The sequence below is a fragment of the Schistocerca americana genome, chromosome 9 (genome assembly GCF_021461395.2).
Source record: "Schistocerca americana isolate TAMUIC-IGC-003095 chromosome 9, iqSchAmer2.1, whole genome shotgun sequence".
Lineage (NCBI taxonomy): Eukaryota > Metazoa > Arthropoda > Insecta > Orthoptera > Acrididae > Schistocerca > Schistocerca americana.
Genome location: NC_060127.1, coordinates 205,001,072 through 205,005,919, shown reverse-complemented (window position 1 = coordinate 205,005,919; position 4,848 = coordinate 205,001,072).

The following is a 4,848-nucleotide window of genomic DNA, read 5'->3' as shown; positions in this document are numbered from 1 at the left end:
AACATTACATTTTCATATTTCTATAATTATTGCTTTTTGAACAATTTTTTTTCAAAATCGCATAATATATCATAGTTTATACCAAGTGTTTCTGAATACTCACAATAGTTTAATTTCTGCATGATTATTTATAATGAACCCACCTCCGTTATCGAGGATGTGCAGTGTGTGGAAATATCCAGGTCATGCTATTGCCATACAATGCCGTCAGCACCCACAATTACATTTCATATTGATATAAACAAAACAACGCAGTTCACATTTAGCAGTCCCTTAGTAATACATCAGATATGATTACACTGCGGAAGTTCATTTAAGTTAGTCCATAATTAGACAATACAATGACCAAAACTCGCTCAGTTCGACGACATTCACGTTTGGTGATCATAACACAGTCCAGGCAGAATATTCATTAATTTCAAATACTAAATACAATTAAAAGTAATAAAACATTAAAGTTAGTGAGTTTCCCGTTTTGAGGTGTGGGTACTGTTGCGTGCAGAATGTACCATATATAACTGTGGCGAGAGTCAAAGAATGAAAGTGCGTCCAACTTTGATGTTATTTGCTTACCGTCATACCACAGACTGACTATTTTGGGAGATATCCGACAACTTATAGATGAGCTTAAAGACAAACTTACTGTGAAAATTACATAGAGCTTTAAAATTTGGCGTGGTTGAAATTTACTGTTTCTGATCAGGGTCTCTACGTGGACAAGAAAAAAAATCCGGATTTCCCGGTTAAAAACACAATTTCTCCCGGATGGAATTACGTATAAAGCGGATGAAAATACATACGTGTTAAGCAACAGTGTACTTTCCCTCGGAGCTGTAAAACTTATCAGTCCTTTGAATCGTGAAGGTCTTATACCGGCGGAGGACGTCCCAGCACTTTAGGAAACGAAATCCAGGAAAAACAATGCATTTGGTAAGATGTTTGATGCGACACAATATGCACAGAGTTTATTTTCGTATTGCGAACGTATATACACAAATTCCACATATTACAGCACGGTAGCTTCCGAAGCTCTAAAATAGAGATTGCGTTGAGCGATGCACTTTTGTCAGCCAGTCATAGCTCATGTCACGTGATCTCGCTAGCGAATGACGGCAGTTATTCAGAGCATGAGGCCTACGAAAAAGACAGGCCGCAGCGCGTACGTTCCGAAGGTAGGCCGAGCTCGCTCAACTCAGTAAAGTGCGTTTCTACACCGGTTAACTTGTAACTAGATGTGTGTGTACGAACGAGAATTGCATCGTCTATTGGAATCCACTATTATTAGTCCTACAATGATAGGAAGACCGTAGGCCTACTAACAGGCTATAATTTGGCAATTAAAATCATGCAAAAATGATTATCAGTTGCGTAAGGCACCACATCTTCTATGAAAGGAGAACTGTTACGAAGAAGAGACTAAATGCCGTAAACGAGCGATTATACCATTTCCATCGAGAACTGATTTTAAATTTTGTTGTACGAACAGTAATCAGTAAGACTTCATAATAACGGATTCCAGTACAAGATGCAATTCTCGATGGTATACACGCACCCAGTTGCGAGTTAACAGATTTAGACACGCGAGTTAAGGGAACGACTGAGCTCAGGCGGTTCTCCGTGACGTACGCGCTGTGGCCTGTCTCTCGTGGGCCTCATTCAGAGTATAAGACATGTTATGTAATCAACCACTAGCAGCATCATTGTTAAGTAGCGCGACCATACAAAGACGAAAGGTTAATGGGTTAAAGTAATGCGAGTACACTATATCTTCACGAAAAGGTGAACTTTCACATATAATATTGGGCATTAACAATGTTTTGCTGTTTTTTTCTCGGAGGGCATGGTTAGGCAGGAACCTAAGAATGCTTTGGAAACTAAACTGCTGTATTTGATGTATTTCAGACATATATTTTCGTATTACGCAAACATTCAGTTCAGATGCCGATGTGAATCAAAGATCTTTCCAAAACGCGTTGTTTTTTGCTAGATTTCAATTCCTAAAGTGCTCGGAAGTATAAAACCCCTAACCTTTCCATAAGCCGTTTTCCAATAACACAACTGATTTAGTTTTTATTTCGTGATCATGGCTGCAGCGATGTAGGAAAACCTTTACAAAATGATGTTTATACTTAGCTGTAGTCGGTGTCATGTTTTCTCGAACAGTGATGCAACAACTTTTACATTGTTTTTTTTTTTTTCTTTTTCTTCGAAACTCCGAATGTACTGTACAACATTTAAACACCCACTGACGCACGGCTGCGAGCACTCACAGCAAGGTCTAGGGATTTTTGCGAGCATTCTGCGTTCTGCCTGACTGGGACTGGCGTGGCAATGAAGGATGGGACAGAACAGGAGCAGTCACCACGGCGTCAGCTGGTCAATGCAAAGCGATCCAGTGACTGGATGAAGTGGGAAGAGACATCGCTGCGAGCTGAGATGGTGAGGTGAGGTGACCAAGCCAGCAATCGATCACACGAAAGACGAACCATCGCTTTCAGCAGCTAACATCGTTACATGCCTGCTCAAAATCCCAATACCGTGAAACGCCATAATACAGCCGCTGTTACCGTGATTAAATACAAATAAAACAATTGCCGTTTGGTGATCCAATGCCAAAAAATATAACTTGATATATATAAAGAGACAAAAAACGTCGAGACAGTATTACAGGAATATACTAGCTGGCGGATAAGTGGTAAACAAAAACATTACGTAAGTTGGTCAATAATTAAAAAAGAAAAGTCTGGAGCAAGAGTCTCGAAATACTTCATTGAACCGAGTAGCATGTTCAGATGATCATAGACTACCGTGTAGCTAGCACGTTCCGGGTTGTTTTTGTGCTCTATCTTTGCAACAAACATTCGCAGATACAGAAGCAGTTACTAGAGCGCACTCTGCAACATCGAAGTTCTCCACCCATCAGACCACGCAAAACTTCAAGTGCAACCGTTCCGATTCCGTGGTCCAAATATACAGAGCTACTGTGGAATGGAAATCCTTAAATAGCTTTTACAAGGTATGTACAAACTGAATTATCATCCAGAGTGTTTCCTTTGCTGCGGACTTGATTAGCAGAAAAATGTGGAGAGGGGGCTTGCAAGTACGTCAAACAGCAGCAAGAAAACATAACGTGAAGACAACCATAACAGCTGAACAGCGTTTATTACGTTTCTAGGTACGGAGGGATACATAAAAAGCGACATTATCCGTATACTGGATGTCAAGTAAAACCATATTTCTAAATTAAGTGGGTAAATCATTCCTCTACAAGTAAATCAACATGTACGCTGGTACAGAATCTAGGCTTTAAATTAAAATCGGTATATGTACAACAGAAGGTCTACCAAGTCCTAAAGCACTTCGGAAATTCCACGCAGAGTAGAGCGCCTCAGCTGTAAAGTAACTGGGAGGCCAAGTCGTTCGTAACCGGCAGACTTCATAACTTAGAAATCGTGGATGGGAGACGAGAGCAAGCAACCAATAGCAGCCGAGAGAGAGAGAGAGAGAGAGAGAGAGAGAGAGAGAGAGAGAGAGAGAGAGCGGGGGGCGGGGTGGGGGGGGGGGGAGGGGGGGGGGAGAAGAAGCCTCATGGTAAGGAAAAAAGTAGAACGCTAAGGTGGCGAAGCCTTCAGAACTTTGGTCGATGAGCATGGTAGCCTTTGCATCTTTCGTCTTTATAATGGAGGTGCTGTACTGTACATGTAAAATTAGCTACACACTTGCAACAGATTACTGGAGTAAGATTGGTTGATAAGTCGTCATTAATAGTTTCTTAAGGGGTCGACAAATGCAACTCTACTAATAATATCATAATTAACGCCGATTGTTGCTTGGCAGAGACAGTGTTGTCAAACGTGCCTCGCTCGCTCTTCAAATTACACAGTCTGTCAGTAGTCAGTGTGCTCGGCTGTCCTGTTAAATTCAGTTCTGCGCACGTGCGGGGCAAAGTTTTATAAACTGACAAGGTAGGTAACACTCATTGTGTCATATTTCATTATGCGTAATAACGAGGCATCCATCGTTCCTCTCAGTAAAGGTTGCCCACCAACAACCACTGCGACTGCACCATGTCGATTGGCTTTCAAGATGGCTGGCTTTCAGATCCAGCATTCAAGGACGGCTTGGTGAAAGTACCCACAGACCTTTATAGTGCTAAATGTGGATTATGTCCAGGGACCCTCATTAACATCCGTACTGTGGGAAGATCGGCTCTTACAAGTCACATGACAAAATCCAAGTAGCACGTCGCGAAAGCAGCTGCCATGAGAAGCACAACAAGTTTGTACGTCTAAAACGGACCGGCGGCGACCACTTAAACCCAGCAGACAGACTCTACTTCCACCACCACATCTGCGGATTCAGCTGGGTCAACAGCAGTGGCGTTGGCGCTGGAATTGTTGCGCCTCCGCGGAAGGATGTCACTGCAATGTCAAAACCCAGGGATAAACTGAGAGGAATTGATCGGATGATAATAAAGGACGAAGTAACAAAGGCAGAAATATTGTGGTGTTTGGAGTGCATCGTTTCACACAAAGCCACTGCGTGGTTCTGCGAAGGACGTGTTACCTTTCCCTGAATGTTCTTCAACAGTGAAGTGGCCAAGAGCATGAGAAGGACAAAATCGGTTATATCGGGCAATATGGACTAGCTCCCTTCTTCGAGTCTGAAATTAAAGCTGACCTCGTAAACGCATCACGGATTGTTGTTTGTTTTGACGAATCCTTGAACAAGGTGTGCAAAAGAATCCAGATGGACATTTTAGTGTGTTATTGGGACATTAAAAAATATCTAGTGTGCACCCGTTACTATGCATCCGCTTTTCTAGGCAGTTCGACGGCAGCTAAGCTA